Raw genomic sequence first — 23,651 nt, 5'->3', positions numbered from 1 at the left:
AAATCTCTCGATGAAGTTCATCCCAGTAATGAAGCATTTCTAGTTTCTAATACAAATTCCTTTCAAACTTTGTCAAAGTTATGACATACTTCAGCATCAGGTGGAGCGTGTGTACTTGGTCACTGCCTTCGAACAAAAGAAAATAGGAGCAGGAGTGGACCATTCGGCCCCTATATCCTGCTCTGCTGTTCAATATGATCATGGCTGATCTACAACAGCCTCAACTCCTCTTCTGTGCCAGTTACCCATAGCTATCAATGCCATAAGACCAGAAGATATAGGAGCAGAATTAGGCCATTCAGCCCATCAAGTCTGCTCTGCCATTTAATCTGCCCTCAGATCCTAGACTCTGCCACTGATGGAAACATCCTCTCCACGTTCACTCTGTCCAGGCCTTTCAATATTTGGTAGGTTTCAATGAGCTCCCCCCTCATCCTTCTGAATTCCATCGAGCACAGGACCAGGGACATCAACCAGTCCTCATGTTAATCTGTAGCTAACAGGTTAATGGAATAATGGGTAAGGATTACAAAATTCAACTCAGTGTTGGACTCAGCTGACCATCACATCCACAGATTCTCCTGAGATTCACCAGGACATTTCCTGGAATGGAAGGCTATAATTATATGAAGAGATTGGATAGGCTGGGTCTATTCTCACTGGAATGTAGGAGGCTGAGGGATGACCATATAGGCACTTATAAAATTATGGGGGGCATAGATAGAATAGACAGACAGAATCTTATTCCCAGGGCAGGACAGTCTAGAACTTACAGGTTCAAGGTGAGGAGGAAGAAAGTTAAAGGAGATCTGAGGGGTAAGTTTGTCACACACAGGGTGGTGAATGTCTGGACTGAGCTCCCAGTGGAAGTAGTGGAGGCAGATGCTGTTATAATGCTTAAAAGGCATTTAAGATAAGATAAGATAAGATAAGATATCTTTATTAGTCACATAGAACATAGAACATAGAAAAACTACAGCACAATTCAGGCCCTTCGGCCCACAAAGCTGTGCCGAACATGTCCCTACTCTAGAAATTACTAGGCTTACTCATAGCCCTCTATTTTACTCAGCTCCAAGTACCTATCTAACAGTGTCTTGAAAGACCCTATCGTATCCACCTCTACCACCGCTGCCGGCAGCCCATTCCACACACTCACCACTCTCTGAGTAAAAAACTTACCCCTGACATCTCCTCTATATCTACTCCCCAGCACCTTAAACCTATGTCCTCTTGTGGCCACCAATTCAGCCCTGGGGAAAAGCCTCTGATTATCTACCCTATCAATATCTCTCATCATCTTATACACCTCTATCAGGTCCCCCCTCATCCTCCGTCTCTCCAAGGAGTAAAGGCCGAGTTCCCTCAACCTGCTTTCATAAGGCATGCTCCACATTCCAGGCAGCATCCTTGTAAATCTCCTCTGCACCTTCTCTATGGCTTCCACATCTTTCCTGTAGTGAGGTGACCAGAACTGAGCACAATACTCCAAGTGGGGTCTGACCAGGGACCTATATAGCTGCAACGATACCTCTCGGCTCCTAAATTCAATTCCCCGATTGATGAAGGACAATAAACCATATGCCTTCTTAACCACAGAGTCAACCTGCGCAGCAGCTTTGAGCGTCCTATGGACTCGGACCCCAAGATCCCTCTGATCTTCCTCACTGCCAAGAGTCCTACCATTAATACTATATTCTGCCAACATATTTGACCTACCAAAATGAACCACTTCACACTTATCTGGGTTGAACTGCATCTGCCACTTCTCAGCCCAACTCTGCATCCTATCTATGTCCCTCTGTAACCTCTGGCAGCCCTCCAAACTATCCACAACACCCACAACCTTCATGTCATCCGCAAACTTACTAACATGTACATCAAAACACACAGTGAAATGCATCTTTTGCATAGAGTGTTCTGGGGGGCAGCCCGCAAGTGTCGCCACGCTTCCAGTGCCAATATATCATGCCCACAACTTCCTAACCCATACGTCTCTGGAATGTGGGAGGAAACCAGAGCACCCGGAGGAAACCCACGCAGACACGGGGAGAACGTACAAACACCTCACAGACAGCAGCTGGATTTGAACCCAGGTTGCTGGCGCTGTAAAGCGTTATGCTGACCGCTACACTACCGTGCACAGATACTTGGATAGGAAAGGCATAGAGGGATACAGGCCTAATGTGGGCAAATGGTATAGGTTAGACAGGCATCACAGTTGGCATGGACAAGGTAGGTCAAAAGGACCTGTTTCTGTGCAGTATGCTTTTATGATTCTATGATTTGAATAGTAGCTTTCCCATTTACCATTTAAGGCCAATGTCTTTCAGTCAAAGGAAAGCGTTCCCATTGGGTCAGTTCAGAATGCACGTTTCACACAGCAGTAGTGAGGTTGGAGCAGCAGTTGGCACGGCCCCAAACAGACCCCTATCATCTTCATAATGATAAGAAGCTGACTAACTGTAAACTCTCTTGGTCACGGTACATTTCAACCATTTCAGAGCAATGTCTCACATTTCTTGAGAAATTAGGGGACATCAGCCGACACCATAAATCACTACCATGATGATACATCCACTCTTGATTTCGGTGGGATAGAAGTATATAAGAATATGAGAGGCATTGATAGGATTGCTCATCAAAATCTTCTTTCCCATGGTATAGGTTTAAAAAAGGAAGGCATAGGTGTAAGGTGAGAGGTAGAAGTTTTAAAAGGGATCTGAAGTTCTTTTTACACAGAGAGTGGTTGATATCTGGAATGTGCTGCCAGAGGAGTTGGTGGAATCAGATACAATTATTATGTTTAAGAGGCATTTAAGAACCTGACTGGTTGCATCGTGGTCTGGTACGGCAATTCCAATGTGCAGGAATATAAGAAGCTCAATACATCACGGGCACCTCCCTCCCCACCATCGAAAGTGTCTACATGGGGCACTGCCTCAAGAAGGCAACATCTATCATTGAAGATCCCCACCATCTGGGCCATGCCATCTTCTCGCAGCTACCATCGGGCAGGAGGTACAGAAGCCTGAAGTCCCACACCACCAGGTTCAGGAACAGCTACTTCCCTTCAACCATTCGGTTCTTGAACCAACGGGCACCACCCTAATCGCTCCCTCAGGATAGCAGCACTATGTCCACTTTGAACATTTTGCACTACAATAGACTTTGTTTTCCTTGTTCTAGTATAATTTTTGTACAATTTATGTTTTTTTTCTTGTGAATATTGTGTATCTGATGCTATATGCATGTGATGCTGCTACAAGTAAGTTTCTAATTGTACTTCTATATTCATTGCCCTGACCGATGAAGGCCAGTGGGCCAAGAGCCTTCTTCACCACCCTGCCTACCTGCGACACCACTTTCAGGGAACCACATACTTGTACCGACCACAAATCGGTACAAATGTGTACCAAGGCCTCTCCTTTATGCTTGTTCTCTAACCCCAGCATTGACTTTGTTTCTCACTCATCAGATGCTGCCTGACCTGTTGAATGTTTCTGACATTTCTGCCTCTATTTCAAGTTTCCAGTCCCTGTATATTTTGCTTTTGTAATGGACATGAGATCAGAAAACTCAGTACTCTTGCCCATCAGGAAGTTTAAGGAATTAATAGCTGGGGACCGAGAAAACGCCTGTAGAAGAATGGTTGAATTTCAGCCAAGAAGCAAGTTTGGAACGATGAGATTGTCGCAGGTTCAGAAGGGAAACAATCAGCAAAGACTGATAATTTACAACTTATTTCCTGAATTGTTACTTCGATTGATCTACATCATTGGGAAAAAACTTTATTTATTAAAAAAGAAAAACACAACACAAGAATCTGAGGACAGGTTTGTGACATGTCGATGTAAAATTTTTTTCACTATTGAACAACAAGAAGGATAAATTTGAAACATGCTCAAAGCTTAGTGCAAAAATTTACCATAAAACCTTCTATTCTATTCTGAGGCTGTGCCCTCTGGTCTTAGACTCTCCCACTACTGGAAACATCCTCTCCACGTCCATTCTATCCAGGCCTTTCAATGAGATATTTAGCAAAGGAAACCTTGATGAAATAGAATACTCAAACTGAACATAGAACACGGAACATTGAACACAGAACATAGAACAGTACAGCCCAGGATGTCTGTGCCAACCATGATACCAATCCAAATTAATCTCATCTGCCTGCACGTGGTCTCTATCCTTGCACTGCCTGACCGTTCATGTATTGGTATTGGTATTGGTTTATTATTGTCACTTGTACCGAGGTACAGTGAAAAGCTTGTCTTACAAACCGATCGTACAGGTCAATTCATTACACAGTGCAGTTACATTGAGTTAGTACAAAGTGCATTGATGTAGTACAGGTAAAAACAGTAACAGTACAGAGTAAAGTGTCACAGCTACAGAGAAAGTGCAGTGCAATAAGGTGCGAGGTCACAACAAGGTAGATACTGAAGTCATAGTCCATTGTATAAAGTAACTGTTCAATAGTCTTATCACAGTGGGGTAGAAGCTGTCCTTAAGTCTGGTGGTATGTGCCCTCGGGCTCCTGTATCTTCTACCCTATGGAAGGAGAGAGAAGAGAGAATGTGTCTGACTAAATACCTCTTAAACATTGCTGTCATATCTGCTGAAGTGAAGCATTGTCAGATTGAGGAGGGAAGATGAGAAGTGGGAGGGGAGAGCAGCAGATGGAATAAATAGAGGAGAGGAGAGGTGGGGGAATGGAGAGAGCAGAGACGAGGAGATAAGGCAGAAGGAGGAGGGGTGGAGAGGGAGTAAAGGGGGAGAATGGATGAAGAAAATGTGGCTGGAAAGGGGGAGGGAAAGGGAGGGAAAGGAAAAGGGAAGAATGGAATAAAAGTGAAAATAGGAAAGTAGCACATTTTCCATTAATCTCTGAAAAAATCCAAAGGCTGCAAGGTCTCTGGAAGATCTATTGTCCTTATAAAGGAATTCTTTGCAATCTACATGAAACCCTAACATTATAACCCTTGCGCTGTGAATTTAATTGACTTCCCATGGCATCTGCAGGTTTTCCTTCATTATGGAGCTTTACTAAAACATGAAGCTCTTCAGCAAATAACTGAAAGATACCTTATTTTTGTGGCTGAGTTTAGATTACATTTTGGAAATGTAAACATATTAATCCTATGTGTTTTGGTTCAATGAAGCTTGATTTGTGTCCTCTATAAGAGAAAAAATTTCCCTCATTTGAATAAGATTTTATGGGTAAAGCTGAGTCTTTGTAAGGCGTTGGCCAGACCACATTTGGAGTATTGTGAGCAGTTTTGGGCCCCATATCTAAGGAAGGATGTGCTGGCACTGGAGAGGGTCCAGAGGAGGTTTACGAAGAATGATCCCGAGGGTGAAAGGGTTAACGTATGAGGAGTGTTTGATGTCTCTGGGCCTGTACTTGCTGGAGTTTAGAAGATGAGGGGAGATCTCATTGAAACCTACCGAATATTGAAAGGTCTGGACAGAGTGGACATGGAGAGGATGTTTCCAGTACTGGGAGAGTCTAGGACCAGAGGGCACAGCCTCAGATTAAAAAGACATCCCTTTAAGAACTGAGGTGAGGAGAAGAGGGTGGTGAATCTGTGGAATTCATTGCCACAGATGGCTGTGGAGGCCAAGTCATTGGGTATATTTGAAGCAGAGGTTGATTAGTAAGGGTGTCAAAGGTGGCGGGAAGAAGGCAGGAGAATGGGGTTGAGAGGGAAAAATAAATCAGCCATGATCGAATGGTGGAGCAGACTTGATGGGCCGAATGGCCTAATTCTGCTCCTATGCCTTCTGGTCTTACACATGTACTTGCACACAGTATGTGCTGAACAAATTCTAATTTGTCACTTAAGCCTACATTGCATGGTTGTGTACAATGTGTTTATACATGCAGAGCAGATTTCAGACCACTGTCATGTTTGTCTTTTAATAACCTCCTTCCTGCTGTCAGCAGATTTTTAGTTTCAGATCTTTATGTGTCTAATAATTTGTCACAGGGATGAGGGAACCAGAGTTAGTTGTTTAAACATGGGGAACAGAAATATGGCATTAGAATACAGGAGTTGAGTATTCATCCTTCACAAACCTAATTAATCTCTTTCTTAACTCCAGTTACCTGCCTAGATCTCTTACCTAACAACATTCTATCAATGAATTCAAGAGTCAGGAAGTTACGTTCAGCTTTATAAAACTCTGGTTAGGCTACCTCTGGAGTAATGCATTAAATGCTGGTCACCCCATTATAGGAAGAATGTGGAGGCTTTGGAGAGGGTGCAGAAGAGGTTTACAGGATGCTGCCTGGATTAGAGGGCACATGATAAGGGGAGAGTTGGACAGGCTTGGGTTGTTTTCTCTGGAGCAGCAGAAGTTGAGGGGAGACCTGATAGAAGTTTATAAGATTATGAGATAGATAGCTGGTATCCTTTCCCCAGGGTTGAAATGTCTAAAGGGCATGCATTTAAGGTGAGAGGGAGTAAATTCAAAGGAGATGTGCGGGGCAAGTTTTTTACACAGAGTGTGGTGGGTGCCTGGAATGCACTCCCGGGGTGGTGGTGGAAGCGGATATGTTGGAAGCATTTGAGAGGCTCATGAATGTGCAGAGAATGGAGAATATGGATATTGTGTAGACTGAAGGGATTAGTTTAGTTAGGCATTTAATTACTAGTTTAATTAGTTCAGCACAACGTTGTAGGCCGAAGGGTCTGTTCCTGTGCTGTACTGTTTGATGTTCTATATTCTGATCTGAAATTTTAAATATTGTTTAAACTCAATGGTAGGAAAATGGTAATCACAGATAGAGTTACAAGGCATTTGGGCAAATGTGGATTAATTGGGGAAAACCAGTGCGGATTTGTTAAAGGCAAATCATGTTTAACTAACTTGGTCGAGTTTTTTTTTGAATAAGATAACAGAAACAGCGAAAGAGAGAAAAAATGTGCTGTACATGAACTATCAAAGGATGCTTAATAAAGTGCTGCAGAATAGGTCTGACATCAAGATTGAAGCCACAGAACAGAAGAGGCAGTAGCAACGTGGGTAGAATATTGACTAAGTGATGAATCAGTGCAGTGCCATTGTTGTTCAGGCGAGAAGGAAATGCTCCTGACGTCAGTACTAGGGACGACTGCTTTCTTTTAGTCTACTTACGACTTGGATTTGGGTACATAGGGCACCACATTCGAAGGCAACACAAAATCTGGAAGTGCTGCGAACTGTGAGGAGCTTTAGCAAGAGATATTGAGGATATATAAGATATGTAAGGATATAGACATACGTGGAATATATATAGAAGATATATAAGGATAGAGACACACTGGTGGAATATGGCCAGATGAAATTTAACATAAGAAAACAGCAAGTGTAAGTTTTAAGATAAGATTTCTTTATTAGTCACATGTACATGAAAAACCACAGTGAAATGCATCTTTTGAGTAGAGTGTTCTGGGGACAGCCCACAAGTGTCGCCACGCTTCCAGCGCCAACATCACATGCCCGCAACTTCCTAACCCGTATGTCTTTGGAATGTGGGAGGAAACCGGAGCACCCGGAGGAAACCCACGCAGGCACAGGGAGAACATACAAACTCCTTACAGACACTGGCTGGAATTGAACCCGGGTCGCTGGTGCTGTAATAGCGTTACGCTAACCGCTACACTACCGTGCCTGCCCTTGGTATACCAAGAAGAGGCAAAATAAACTAGAGGGTACATTTCTAAAGAGGATAGAGAAATAGAGAGATCTTTAAGTACACATACATAAATCATTGAAAGTGTCATACTAGTTGAGAAAGCAGTTACGTTAGCAACTGAGAATCTTGGCTTTATAAATAGGGGCATAGAGTACAAGAGCAAGGAGGACATTTGGTTCAACCACAGCTGCAATATTGCTTCCAATTCCAGGCTCCACACTTTAGGAAAGTTTTAAGGGCTTTAAAGAGGGTGCAGACGAGATATAATAAATGCTTCTAAAGATGAGGAACTGTGCCCAGCTGCGATTGTTCAGATTAGAGGATGTTGAGAGGGGAAATGACAGAGGTATTTAAAATCGTGAAGACTATCAATAGAGATAAACTGTCTCACCGGAGAAGGGCCAAGAAAGCAGAGAATGAGAGTGTAGGGTTGCTGGCGCTGTAACAGCATTACGCTAACCACTACACTACTGTACCGGTACATACTGTACCGAGGTGGAGGCAGATATGATAGTGGCATTCAAGAAGCTGTTAGAAAGACACGTGCATATGCAGGGAACAGAGGGATATGAATCATGTGCAGGCAGAAGAGACTTAGTTTAATTTGGTATTATGTTCAGTGCAGACATCGTGGCCTGAAGGGCCTGTTCCTGTGCTGTACTGTTCAATGTTCCATGAGTAGGGCAGTGGTAGGGATGGGGAGAGGTGTGTGTGGTGGTGGTGTGGTGAAGATGAGTTTAGTTGTTCCATGTAAAAGGGAGTGGGATAAATAATTGAATTTAAAATATCCTGGGCCTTGGGGAGAGGGCAGGGTACTGGGATGAGTTAGAATGTGCAGGACTGCAGTGGACTTAATGGACCAAACAGTCTCCTTTTGTCCTGCAACCATTCTGTGATTCTATGATCCCATTGATCAAACCTCAACAGCTTCAGGGATGAGCAAAGGCAAAAGTGCTGAGCATTGTTTCTAACCGGAGACTTCCTTCAATAAGCAGACAAAACCATGATGGGCTGAAGGTCCTGTTTTTGAAGACTGTTCAATGATTCAATGATTTCCGCTGCTGATTGTGTAAAGAAGTGTTTCCTGACATCAGCCATAAACGACCTGAATCTGACTTTAAGTTTATGCCTCTTTAGTTCTGGAGTTTGCCTCCCAAAGGAAGTAATTGTTCTATCAACTCCGTTAAGCTATTTAAACCTATCTGAATCAGCAAGTCCAATTAATTTCCAGCCTCAATAAATTCAAAACAAAAAGAGTGGAAAAGCAGACTTAATCCTTTGTGTCTTCTCATTTTGATCTGTTCTGTTCTCTTTTCTTCCATGGATAGTCACAGGTCCCTCGGATTTTAATCATTTTTTTTGCCCCAACATTTTTCACTTACAGAAACTTAAGTGAAACACCCACAAAGAATACTATGGCTCCAAGAGCAGGTCAGGGGCTTGGTCTCCTGTAGTGAGTTCCTCACCGTCTGACACTCTAAGGCTTTTCCACTGCTACATGAGATTAAAAAAGTCCAGGAGTTTAAGACATTCAGAGGCACTTAAGAGGTACGTGAATATGCAGAGAATGGAGGGAGATGGGCCATGTGCAGGCAGAAGGAATTAGTTTAAGTAGGTATCATTGGCTTCATTAGTTTGACACAACATTGTGGGCTGAAGGGCCTGTTCCTGTGTTGTGCTGTTTTATGTTCTATGAGTGGATGAGGGCAGTTCCAACAACTCTCAGTGCCAACCAGAATAAAGTATTCTGCTTGGTTGACACCCCATCTATCATATTAAACATTCATTCTCTTAAGCATCAGGGCACAGTGGCTGCAGTGTGAACCATCTGCAAAATGCAGTTATCCACCTCGTCCATTCCAACACCACTTTCCAACTCTGGGACTTTCTACCATCAACAGGCAGCAGATTCACGGTAACACCACCAACGAAAGTCAAAGTCAAGTTTACTGTCATATCACAAGTCCATGTGTGCACAGGTGCAATGAAAAACTTACTTGCAGCAGCATCACAGGCACAGAGCATCATATAAGCAGCATTCACAAGAAAAGCATAAATTAAACCTAAATTAAACACAATTTTTACAAGAAATAATACAATTAGAACAAAAAAAAGTCCATTTTAGTGCAAAGGGATCAAAGTGGTCCCAGTGTTGCTATACTGTAGTGATTAGGGTTGTGCCGGTTGGTTCAAGAACCGAGTGGTTGAAGGGAAGTAGCTGTTCTTGAACCTGGTGGTGTGGGACTTCAGCCTTCTATACCTCCTCCCCAATGGTAGCTTTGAGAAGATGGCATGGCCCGGATGATGGAAAGCTTTGATGATGTATGTTGCTTTCTTGAGGCAGCGCCTCATGTAGATACTATCAATGGTGGGGAGGGACGTGCCCATGATGTATTGGGCTGAGTCCACTACTCCCTGAAGCTTCTTACGTTCTTGTGCATTTGACTTGCCATTCCAGACCATGATGCAACTAGTCAGGATGCTTTCAACAGTATATCTGTAGAAGAGGAACTAAAGGTTCCACCTTGACACCAACTTGATCCCGAACACATCTTGATTTGGAAATGTATTGCACTTTATAGTAATGACATTTTTGCGTGGTAGTGTAATCCTGTAAAAATGCATCATCCAACTTGTACACAATCAACTCCTTAAGTGTTGTCACTCACAGAAGATAAATAAACTTATTTTCTCCTGGGGTGTGACGTCTTCAAAAATTGGCCAGAGGCTTCTTAAGAATGCCAGATCCAGACAGAGTTACAGATTTTTCATGGATTACTGGTAATGGTAGTTTGAAACCAAATAACCTGCAGTTTGTGGCTGTTCCTGTTTACTTGTGGAAAATGTGACCGATATTGAACCTGCCAACACATAAAGCAGACCCGCCACCCCAAATGGTAACTAGTTGCAGTCATAATTGCTAACCTTTTCTAAGAATAAGCTAGGCTTTGAGTAGAGAAGATTTGTGAGTGACTAATTGCTTCTTTTTTGCACAGTCTGTAGTTGTATTTCATTGACTTAAAATTTGCTTGGAGACTCCTCACTGTAACACTGTCTACACTTCAAAAAAGGTGCTATACAAATCCAACTTGATGCTTCCATTATTCCACCACATTGCCCAATGAATCAGAATCAGGTTTATTATCACTGACATATGTCGTGAAATTTTTTGTTTTGCGGCAGCAGTACAGTGCAAGACATAAAGACATAAAAATTACCATAAGTTACAAAAATAAATAAACAGTGCAAAAGGGGAATAACGAGGTAGTTTTCATGGGTTCATGGACCGTTCAGAAATCTGATGGCGCAGGAAAGAAGCTGTTCCTGAAATGATGAGTGTGTGCTATATTCAGGCTTTTTTCCATTAATTAGGCCTTCCAACACACTTTACTAAAAAAATTCCAACATTTCCCAAAGAAGGAAAATAGAGAGAAATCCATAGACAGAACAAGATTATAGAAATTACAATTTATAATGGCATATCTATATATTAAACTTAATTATTATTGGACTGGAACCCAAAATCCTCTGCACTCATTGAAATATTCTCTAAAATAAGATTAGTAAATGCTGGACATTCTCAGCAGGTTGGACAACATCAATGGAAGGAGCGAGACAATTAACATCTTAGGTTGTGGCTTTTCATTAGCGCTGGAAGGGAACACTGATTTAATAGTTTAATTCAATAACTTGGATCTAAATGGATGAAATAGCAGGCTAAGTGGTGAGAAACTAAAAACAAGAGAGAGCCAAAGAATATGGCAACAGGGCTGTTGTTATTGTTCTTGGCACGTAGGTGCAGACGATACACAGAATATAAATTACCTAAGACAGCAATGAAAAAGACTGTGCAAAACAAGACGTTAGTGCAAAACCACAATTAAAAACAAGTCCATAGTCATGCAAGAGGAGGTCCAGAATGTTCCATCGCTGAGGTAGGGTTAGGGATGTGCAGGTCGGTTCAAGGTTGTCGGAAGGTGGCTGTTCCTGAACCCGGAGCTGTGGGGACTTCAGGCTTCTGTTACCTCCTGCCTGATGGTAGCTGCAAGAAAAGAGCATGACCCAGATGGTGGGGATCCTTGATGCTGCCTTTGATGATGGGGAGGGCTGTAACCATGATGGAACTTGTGTGACTTACACAGGCCTTCAAATCCACAGTTATGTGGCTGCCTCTCAGCTGCCCTCTGACAGAGCATAACAAGCCACTCATATCAAAGGTAATTGGAGAAGTGAAGTGAGTCCCAAGAATGAATTGAAAGGAATGGTTTAGGGCCAACATATGTATGCTGTCAGAATATCATAGGTAGGTACAGAAAACAATCAAATAGAATCCTGAAGTATTGAACAAAAGTGGTAAAATTAATGCTTCATGTATAGAAAGTTTTGGTTCGACCTGGAGCACTTGGGCAGCACAGTGGTGCAGCTGGTGGTGCTGCTGCCAACCAGCTCCAGCGACCCAGGTTCGATCCTGACCTCGGGTGCTGTCTGTGTGGAGTTTGCACGTACTGCCTGTGACTACATGTGTTTCCTCCAGGTACTCCAGTTTCTTTCCACATCCCAAAAACGTGTTGGTTGGTGGATTAAATGGCCACTGAACATTGCCCCTTGATGGTAGAATCTGGGGGATGTTGATGGGGCTGTGGGAGAACAAAATGGGACTTGATTGTTGTGTGATGGTTGGTGTGGACTCTGTGGGCCAAGGGATCTGCTTTCACGCTGTTAGACTCTATTGCTCCATGCACTGTGCATCAGGGAGAATATATTGGCCTTGGAGAGAGTCCAGCACAGCATTACACTTGAACTGTAAGGGTCAAATTACAAAAAAGGCACAAGGTAGGGTTTTATTCCCTGTTATTTAAGTTGTTGAGGGGTAACTTGACTGAAGTTTAGAAGAGGAGACAGAGAAAAACTTTCCGCAGGTTGGGAAAACTTTCCCACAGGAGCGAAGTTCGGAAACTCTTCTCCTCAAGCCAGTGGTAGAAACTTGGAATTCTCTTTTCTCACCACATATTAATGCTAGGTCACTTGTTAATGTTCTCCCTGTGACCACATGGGTTTCCTCTACCCAACGGCCCAACAAGGTATGTAGATGAATGGTAGAACCTAGGGGGAGTTGATGGGAATATGGGGAGAATAAAATGGGATCAAGTCCTTCATGGTCTATGCAGATGCAGTGAATTAATGGACTTGTTTCTGTATGAAATGACTCAACGCCAAAGCCTGTTTGTTCTCTGATAACATGGAAGCAAGTAGTTGTAATCTAAAGTTTTGAACTTAAGTATTTAACATTATAGATCTTTTCTTACTCCCACCCATTTTCTAATTTCTGGGTCGTGACTCAATGCCAAATAAACTTTTGACATGCGGTGTGGCAGTTCATACACCTCCCACCTACTGACTCTGTCTGCGGTTTCTTATGGGAAATGAGTCTTTCATAAATGCAGATTCAGCTGTTTCATACATTACTGAGGTTGAAGGAAAGGTGCAGTGGTTGGCCCACCCTTAAACGAGACTGCGAGAATTAGGACCCCAGAAGCCACAATCCAGTCAAACATGGCACAGAAAGTCAGTATGGTCTTCTTCCAAGTCTTCCTTTCAAAGATTGGCGACCAAGTGAGCAGAATATCACAATAAAGGTCAAATTTACACACGAAACAAGAAACCTATGTTGCAAAGTAAATACTGATTTTAAAATAGATTCATTGGCAAGAGATTGATCAGTTTACTTTAGCTAACATAAGGAATATTTTAATATACTTATCAGGGAGCAACATCAACTGAAGTTGACAGAGCAACTATAGTCGGGCAAAAACCCCCAGAGCACTTTACAACTGCACCAACACAGACCCAAAGGAAGGGATCTTTTAGGGGAGGCAACCACAAGGTAAAAGTTTTAAGCAGGAACTTTAAGAACTTAATACTAGTGAAGAGGCGGAGAGATTTAAGAAGGGAATTTCAGAGTCTAGGCTGCTGCGAGAACAGACTTTAATGAACATCAAAAAACGCTGCAGATGTGGTAAATATGAAATAGAAACTTTAATGTTTGTGCAAGAGGATGAAGAATGCAGAAAAGATCAAGGTTATAGAGTCATGGAATCATACAGCACAGAAACAGGCCCTTCAGCCCGTCAAGTCGATGTCGACCATCAGGTACACGTTTGTATTAATCCCACGTTATTCTCCCCACATTCCCATCAACTCTTCCCAACTTTTACCACTCACACTCCAGGGGCAACTTACAGCAGCCAATTAACCTACCAACCCGCACATTTTTAGCATGTGGGAGGAAACCAAAACAATTTGAGTAAATCTACATAGTCACAGGGAAAGCGTGCAGACATTACACAGATGATAGCAGAGGTCAGGATTGAACCAGATCAGTGGAGCTGTGAGGCAGCATCACTACTAGCTACAGCACTGTGCTGCCACTGTGTTGGATGTGTGTAGTGACCTCAGAAGGTTGCAAGGCTGGAGGAGATGAGAGAAACAGCAACAGCAAGATGGACACAAGGATAAGAATTTTAAAAATATATTTAAAAAAATCAGTGGACCAATAACCTAAATAGGTTAATGAACATGATGTGGTGATGAGTTAGACTTTGTACAGGTAGCAGAGTTTGGATGATTATGAAGAATCGGAGATTCTTTTGACAAATTTATTTACTTTTGTTTTCTTATTATTTCTTAAAGCTCTTATTTAAGGTAACTTCATGCTTCTATTGGCAAATTCTCAAAATGGAACTTAAATGTGGACAACTAATTGAAAACAGAGTAACATAGGTATAGAAGGAAGCCAGACAGGCCCTTAAGACTGTTCTACTCTTCAAATACTTCACAGCTAATTTGTGTTCCAATTTCAGATACCTGGCCAGTCTCGACTTCCCTTTAGACAAAGATCTATTCATTTCAGATTTTAAAATGGCTTGCTGTCAATTGTGTCTGTGGAACAGTTGTTCATCTTCACCATCCTCTGCCTAAGGTCTTAGACACTGAAACCATGGCTGGAATTTCCCATAGAGTTACACGAGATTTGCAACACAACTTGAACAAGTCAGGACAGCTTCCCTCCAACTCCCTGCTGCTCGTGCTATCGGATATTTCCCAACAGATGTGACAGCAAAGTATGGGAAAAAAACATTCAAAATAATTGGGTGTTACCAGCATTGCCAATAAGTGGACAGACAAGGGGTAAAATCTTAGTAATCAAAATTGGTGGAAATAATTTTCTTTGATTGTTTTTGTTTGCTATTTATAAAAATACCAGGCATGGGAATGAAGGTGTGTGTTTTATCCCATCAGTAAAATCATGCAGTTAGAAAACAATAGGTCTGTTTATCAACAGAAAACAGGGCAGATTGGAGATGGGAGATGGTATCAAATTGCCTTCAGATTGACCAGCTTTAGTGGCATTGTCCCTCATTACTACAAGGCGTCTGGGAGCATTGAGCAAATTTCAGCGAGAATTTCTGGGCCATCATGCTTGTGCCCACAGAAGACATGATCCACACCATGGGGTCACTTAGTAACATGTTACTATTTGTAGAGGGTCCCCAGGTCATGTCATGGAATCTCCAACATGGAATTCCCTCAGAATAACTGATCTAAGAAAGAAGAAAGTGCTTGCAGTTAGGTGGCACCGAAACACTCCATTAGAATATCTCAATTAATGAATCACTCAGGATGTGCAATCATTATTGCATTGTTGGAAAATGGTGACCTCTTCCGTAACCATAGCAATGTCCTCTCCACTCTATTCAAAGGATTATTTTAGCACATGCAAGTAAAGTCAGGGTGACTCCTAAGTCAAAGCTCTAGAGGTAGTGGAAAACTATTACCATGAGCAATTTCCTGGGGCTGCCTGTAAAAAGTACTGTTTTGATTATCACGACCTATTAATGTAGGTCTCAAACATGAAACACACTCTCTTTGCTGGAAGACTCCATGCTAATATTAAAGCTAGTTTTGTGGTCATTGAATATGAGGAGCTTGCACCCACAAACAAGCCAATAAACATACTTTAATATGAGGTGTGCAGTTATTGCTTGTGGCCTACAAGAGACACCACAAGAAAACATTGTGAGCTTTGTAACTATTGCAGCACTTATTATCCTGTGAATATTTGTATAAGGTCTGGATCACGTGCAGTGCCAAGATAAAATGATACGATCTTTCACTTGGGGCTAGTTCTTTCTAAAGCACTATCTCTGAATACATTTAATCTTAACACTTCTTGTGAAACATTAATTACACTTGACTTTCTCTGTTTGCAGCTAGGTTTCAATTCCATTTTAGAAAGTGTTTTTACAAGCACTGCTGAAAATATTATGGTTCACCTGTGTCTGACATATTTCCTTCATCACTCAGCAGCTGAACTTCAATGAATCAATCTTTTTTTTAATTGGTTGGGCATGTGGACATCACAAGCAAGACTAACGTTTATTATCCATCCCTTCCTGGGCAATTTCAGACAGTAGTTAACTGTCAATTTTGGCTCTTACTGTATGCCTTATGCCTCTGCTCCTAACTACTCACCCACCGATATCTGTCTGGAGTTGAATCAAAGCATTTGTGACCTTGGTGTCATTTTTGACTCATTTAGTTTTGGACCTTATATCCATACAGTTCCTCTGTCGTGTCACCCACTCTTACCTTTCCTCACCTCAGCCCATCAACGTCTTTAAGGCACTCCTACTTCTAATGCTCTGTGCCTGTGATGCTGCTGCAAGTAAGTTTTTCATTGCAGCTATGCATAAATCTACTTGTGCATATGACAATAAACTTGACTTCGACCTCTCGAACTAAGTTTCTGATTGCCTGCCTTAATGTCTCCAGATATGGAATAATTTTTTTACAGTTGATAACATCCCCGCAGATGTTTTTTGCTGCCTTAAGGCTGCTATATCAATGAAAAATGTTGTTATTGTTCATTAACTTTTCTTAGCTTAATTCCTCTCTCTGCGGTATAAGAACACTTGCACTGGGCTGAGGTTGCAGGGGGCAAACCAGGCATAGGACCCAAAGAGAAGTGAAAAGTTCTTGCTCACTCTTTGGATATTTCAGCAACCTCTTTCCAAACATGAGAGAGCAGATATATGGAAGCCAAAAACACACACACATACATACCCCTCATTTCCTCTGTTCCACCTAGACTCCAGTTGAATAGAGAATGAAAAAGCAAGGCTCCACCCAATAATTTCCTTCTAAGAGAACTTATGAAGTTAACTTGGTGTCAGTTGTTTTGCTTTGACCTTTCCGCCCTCACACCCACCCCAGAAGTATTACACAGCGTAATTTATAGAGATAATCAGGCAACGGCAGAGGCTAAGCAGTAATCCATCAACTATATTTAAAGGAATCCTGAAATTTCTTGCATTGGACAGGATTCTGCATGTGAATTCAAGTTCATGTTTATAGCAGCCACACAATAGTGGCAGAGGGGGCTGACGTGAAGGTGAGGGAGTGTGGACACAATGGTCTCTAGTATGTTAGAGTAAACCCCCATACAACCATGTGGACGCCACGGCCAAGAAAGCTCACCAGCGCCTCTACTTCCTCAGGAGGCTAAAGAAATTTGGCATGTCCCCTTTGACACTCACCAACTTTTATCGATGCACCATAGAAAGCATCCTATCTGGATGCATCACGGCTTGGTAAGGCAAATGCTCTGCCCAGGACCACAAGAAATTGCAGAGAGTTGTGGACACAGCCCAGCGCATCACGGAAACCAGCTTCCCCTCCATGGACTCTTGTCTATACCTCTTGCTGCCTTGGTGAAGCAGCCAACATAATCAAAGACCCCACCCACCCAGGTCATTCTCTCTTCTCTCCTCTCCCATCAGGCAGAAGATACAGGAGCCTGAGGGCACATACCACCATGCTCAAGGACAGCTTCTACCCCACTGTGATAAGACTATTGAACAGTTCCCTTATACAATGAGATGGACTCTTGACCTCACAACCCACCTTCTTATGACCTTGCACCTTATTGTCTACCTGCACTGCACTTCCCTGTAGCTGTGACACTTTACTCTGTATTCTGTTATTGTTTTTACCCTGTACTACCTCAATGCACTGTGTAATGAATTGATCTGTATGATTGGTATGCAAGACAAGTTTTTCCCTGTACCTCAGTACAAGTGACAATAATAAACCTATACCAATACCAGTACCAATACCATTACCAATCTGTGGGCTGATCAATGGATCTGTGATCACAATGTGCAGCTCAGTAGCAATCAGAGACTGAAGCCCCATTAACATTATGTTGCTTGTTGAGAAATGAAGTTGTTGGATGGGGTGTGTGGGAAATCGGTGTAACACTGCAGACCCATCTCATTCCCAAACCCATCATCATTCCCTCATGGCTGTAGCTTTCCCAAAAGCTCCAGCTTGTGCCAGCAGTGAATGAGACACGAGCTTCTCAATCTGTCATTCGCCGCTGTGTGACTTAAAAACAAACTTCTGCCGCTTTAAGGTGAATTTAATGCAAAGGCATTCCCAGATCAGTTTTCAGAGAATCCTTAGTCAACCAGGAAGTGATCGCAACTACAATTTATTGTGGAAAATGGCTTTTATGTGTGATTCATGCATAAATTACAAGTGCGAGTGGAACTAATTTCTAGGCATATCTTTGTTGACTCAGTAAACCATTGGTATTGGGACTTTAATTCCCCTGGGTTAAACTATTGGGAAATCAACCAAGAAATTTCATCCCTTATGGAATGGGATCATGTACATCAGTGAACCCTTTCCGGATCAGTGAACCCATTCATGATCATTCTTTCTAATTCTCGGCAATCCTACTCTTGGCCATTGATCCCATTCCCAATCCATAATCCTTGTGAAAACACATCCGGATTTAGAAACAGGTTTGAACTTGTCTGTAATTTCGCCCACGTTGGTAAGGCCTGAGGAAAGTCTCATAGATAAAATCACACCCACATTGGAGAGATAGCAAAGGTTGTCTGACACCTATAGAATAAGTGAATTAATTAATTAATTGCTCTAACTTTTGCAAGTAGCAACAGCAACTTCAGGAGGTGAGAAAATCTGGAGGTGTTTTTTTAATGATTGAACAAATCAAATCCCACAGTTAGTGGATTTGAGTTACTTAACACAAAAGTTGGCTAATTTTAATATTTTTATTGAATAGTTTGTGTTATATATGAACTGGATTGATAAAAATCTGCATCTGAAGTTTTCTCTGCCAGCAAGAAAATGGGCATGGGTGGATTTCTCAATATCCTCAAACTTCCTGACTAATTATGCTGAGTTTATGTGTGTCACCAGAAGCATTCCGGATTTCAAAGTTTGCGTGAGAGACAGAGTGAAATCACATTCTGCACATTTCCATGCAAAACAGAAGATCTAGGAGCAGTGGTGGGATATGTGGCCCCTCAAACCTCGCCATCAGTAAGACTATAGCCGTTTTCACCTTTGGTCTTTCCACTTTCCTAACCTAACTTGTGACTCTTCATCTGTATAGTCTGAGAATCAATGTATCTTAGCCTTGAATATATTTAATAATTCAGCCTCCACTGCTCTATGTGATGGAAAATTCCAGAGATTCACAATCCATGTCCCTTCATCTCAGGGTCATACAGTACTGAAACAGGTCCCATGGTCCAACAAGTCCCCACCAACTATCAACCACCCATATACATTAATCTCATTTGATGAATTCTTGATCTCCCAATCTACCTCACCATAGCTCCTGAACTTTATGTGTTTACCTGCACTGCACTTTCTCTGTAACTGCAACACTACATTCTGCATTCTGTTTTCCTTTGTGTTACCTCAATGTACTTATGTATGGCAGTAAGGTAGTAAGGAAGGCAAATGCAATGTTAGCATGCATTTAAAGAGGACTAGAATATAAAAGCAAGGATGTAATGCTAAGGCTTTTTAAGGTATTGGTCAGACCACATTTAGAGTACTGTGAGCAGTTTTGGGCCCCATATCTAAAGAAGGATGCGCTGGCACTGGAGAACATCCAGAGGAGGTTCACGAGAATGATCACAGGGATGAACAGGGATGAAAGGGTTAACCTATGAGGAGCATTTGATGGCTCCTGGCCTGTAGTCGCTGGAGTTTGGAAGGATGAGGGGGGAATCTTATTGAAACATACCAAATAGCATAAGGCCTGGATAGAGTGGACAAGGAGAAGGAGAGTCTAGGACCAGAGGGCACAGCCTCAGAATGGAAGGACGTCCCTTTAGAACAGATATGAGGAGGAACTTCTTTAGCCAGAGGGTGGTGAATCTGTGGAATTCATTGCCACAGATGGCTGAGGCCAAGTCATTGGGTATATTTAAAGCAGAGATTGATAGGTTCTTGATTAGTAAGGGTGTCAAAGGTTATGGGTAGAAAGCAGGAGAATGGGATTGGGAGGGAAAAATAAATCGGCCATGATCGAATGCGGAGCAGACTCGATGGGCTGAATGGCCTAATTCTGCACCTATGTCTTATGGTCTTATGGCATGATCTGCATGGTTGGCACCCAGACAAAAGCTTTTGACTGTATCTCGGTACACATGACAATAATAAACCAACACCACTTTATTCTCCCCACATTCTCCTCACCTCCCCACCAGATCGCACAACTCATCTACACATGAGGGATAACTGACAGTGGCCATTTAACCTACCAAACCAGCGTATCTTTGGGATGTGGGAGGAAACTGGAGCACCCACATTGGTCACAGGGAGAATATGCAAACTCCACACAGACAGTTCCTGAAGTCAGGCTAGAACCAGGGTTACTAGAGCTGTGAGGCAGCGATTCGACTGGTTGCCTCACTCTGACGTCCTCGCACAACTGTGTTGCTCCGGTCTTAAAGTAGTGATCCCTTATGCCGAGGCAATGTCTCCTAGTTGTAGACATCCCTCCCTGGGGTAACATCCTCACAGTGCCTCCCCACATCATGCCTGTTTCAGACACGACCCCACCACTTCCTCAGTTATTAACTTTGCTTTTGCTATGACTTTTCAGCCATCTTCTGACCCAAGTTGTTGAGGATTCAGTGGTTGTCTACTTCACTTATTAGTGTACCCTTGTGGTTGGTTGCATCATGTTTATGTTTAAGTCTTTCCAATAGACTGCTAACTCCTGGGTTTTTTTGCTCTCTTTTGGGAAAGGTCACTCACACTGCCGTCCAGTTGCAGCTTTTAATGCTCATCTGTTTCACCTTTAGCTCAGCAGTTCAACATTTCATTGGGTAAACAGCAACTTTCTTTGGAGTTGACTCAAATTTTGCTTAACCACGCATTCTTCTGAGTCAGAATGATAACAATTGACTTACCTGGATAACTTATCATCTCCCTGACCACATTGTGATTAGGGCTTTCAACAGTGAAAACCAATTCCTTATAAACAGTTATCTCTAGCCTAACACCACTCCTGAGAAGCAATGAGTTAGCGCATAGTGTGACCCAAACTAATTCCTTCAAAGTGTTTTCTCACATTCTCATAAGCAAGTATTTCATAGAATCAAAGAAGATTTACGACTCAGGAGAAGACATTTGGCCCATCTTGTCTCTGCAGTTAAAAAGGGCTGAAAATCAAAACAATTCTGCCAATGCTGGAAATCTAAAATAAAAACAGAAAATGCTGGAAATTCTCAGCAGGTCAGGCTGCATCTATGAAAAAAAAAACAAATCTAACGTGTCAGGTCAAAGACCTTTTGTCAGAACTGGGTTGGAGAGAAAAGAAGCTTGTTAAGCTGCAAGGTATTTAATAATTGCTTTATTATTGTCACATGCACCAAGAAACAGTGAAAAACTTTGTCTTGCATGCCATCCATACAGATCATTTCAAAACATACATACCTCAAGGTAGTACAAATGGAAATGCGATAACCAAATGCAGAATATAGAGTTATAGTTACAAAGTAAGTGCAGTGCAGGTGGACAATAAGGTGCAAGGCCTTGATGAGGTAGATTGTGAGGTCAAGAGTTTGTCTTATCGTACTAGGCAACCATTCAATAGTCTTATAACAGCGGGATAGAAGTTGTCCTTGAGCCTGGTGGTGCGTGTTTTCAAACTTTTGTATCTTCTGCCCGATGGGAGGAGGGAGAAGAGAGAATGTCCAGTGTGGTTGGGGTCTTTGATTATGCTGGCTGCTTTACCGAGGCAGCAAGAAGTATAGACAGAGTCCATGGAGGTTTTTGTGATGTGCTGAGCTGTGTCCACAACTCTCTACAGTTTCTTGTGGTCTCGGGCAGAGGAGTCGCCGTGCCAAGCCATGGGGGAGTGAGGATGCCTCTGAATGGGTAAAACCATGGTGACCATGGGGATAATTTACATTGATCAACTGTATCAAGGTCATGATACAGCTGATCACTGATGAATGGGAGCAGTTAGAGAGGGAGAACATCAACAAAAGAAAATGCAGGAGCTGTGAACGTCCTCCTGAGAGAAAAAAATAGAAGAAGAGAAAAGCTGAGTCTATATCGCAGACCGAGATATCAAGTTACCCATGGTTGTAGAGTTCAATATTGAGTCCAGAAGGCTGCAACATGCTCAGACAGAAGAGGAGGTGCTGTTCCTCAAGCTTGCATTGAGCCTCATTGTAACAGTGCAGGAGACCGCAGATGGATATGTTAGAGTGGGAGTGAGATGGAAAATTAAACTAGCAGGTAACAGGAAGCTCAGGGTCACCCCTGTGGATTGAAGTTGTAAAATGCTCTCCAGTTAAATCCCACTTTCCAGCACTTCCAGGGCTCAGATCTTCGAATGCACATCCGAGTACTTTAAAAATGAGTGTTTCTGCCTCTCCCCCTTTCAGGCAATGAGGCTGAGATATCCACTGCCATCTGAGTGAAAAAAAGATTCCCTCATCTCCCTTCTAATCCTCCCGTTAATTAGGTTAAATCTCTGACCCTTGGTTTTTGAGCCCTTTTCTTAAGGGAACTATAACCTTCCTATTTACTCTAAGCCCCATTTAAATGTATTCACCTCTTCCCTCAGCCTCCCCTAGGCCAAAGCTTACCTAGACTTTCCTCATGACTATAGTTCTCCAGTCCTGGCAACATCTTCATAAGTCTCTGGACCCTCTCCAGTGCATTACATCTCTCCTGCAATGTGGTGACCAGTGTTGTACACCGCACTAGTTGGGCTTAGTTTAGAGGCCTAACTAGTATTGCATACGTTCAACGTAACCTCTCTGTTTTTAAATTCTACGCTTCAGGCAATAGAGGAAAACATCCTGTTTTCCCATGTTATCACTTTATTGACCAATTCTTCTGCCTGGAAAGATCAGTGGCATACTCACTGTGTATTCCCTTACCTGCTTCTCTCTATTTAGAGTTCTGTAAACAATATCTGAAGTATAATCCCTGTTCCCCATTTAATAACATCAAGGCTAATCCTTCTAAAAGGCTGACATATTACCCTGAAACTTTGCCCCCTAAACTCTCCACCATCTCAACATCTGTCAAACCCTCCCACAATCATTACTGTCTTAATGAGATCAACTTTCTTTCTTCTAAACTCTAAATTAATCCACCAGATCAATCGAGAACAATCACCACTCTGTGCTGACTCTAGAACGAGAGATCAGCTGATTTCTCCCCTGCCCTCTTCCATCTATTAAGTCACCACAGGGCACCAATTGCGTTGCAGTTAGCATAACACTATTACAGCACCAGCGATCGGGGTTCAATTCCCGTCACTGTCTGTAAGGAGTTTCTATGTTCTCCCTGTGTCTGTGTGGGTTTCCTCAGGGTGCTCTGGTTTCCTCCCACATTCCAAAGACGTACGGGTAGGTTAACATGGGTTTAATTGGGTGACACAGACTTGTTGGGCCGGAAGGGCCTGTTACTGTGTTGTAAATAAAGTTTAGAATTTGACATCTCATCTCCCATATGCAAATGAGTTCTGCCTACCATCCAATCACAGCTAAAATTCAAATTACATCAAACAGACGTAAAACTTGTGCTAATAGATTTTCATTGGAAAGCTCTTGCT

Source organism: Pristis pectinata, chromosome 19, assembly GCF_009764475.1.
Source record: "Pristis pectinata isolate sPriPec2 chromosome 19, sPriPec2.1.pri, whole genome shotgun sequence".
Taxonomy (NCBI): domain Eukaryota; kingdom Metazoa; phylum Chordata; class Chondrichthyes; order Rhinopristiformes; family Pristidae; genus Pristis; species Pristis pectinata.
Note: the sequence above shows the minus strand (reverse complement) of the source record.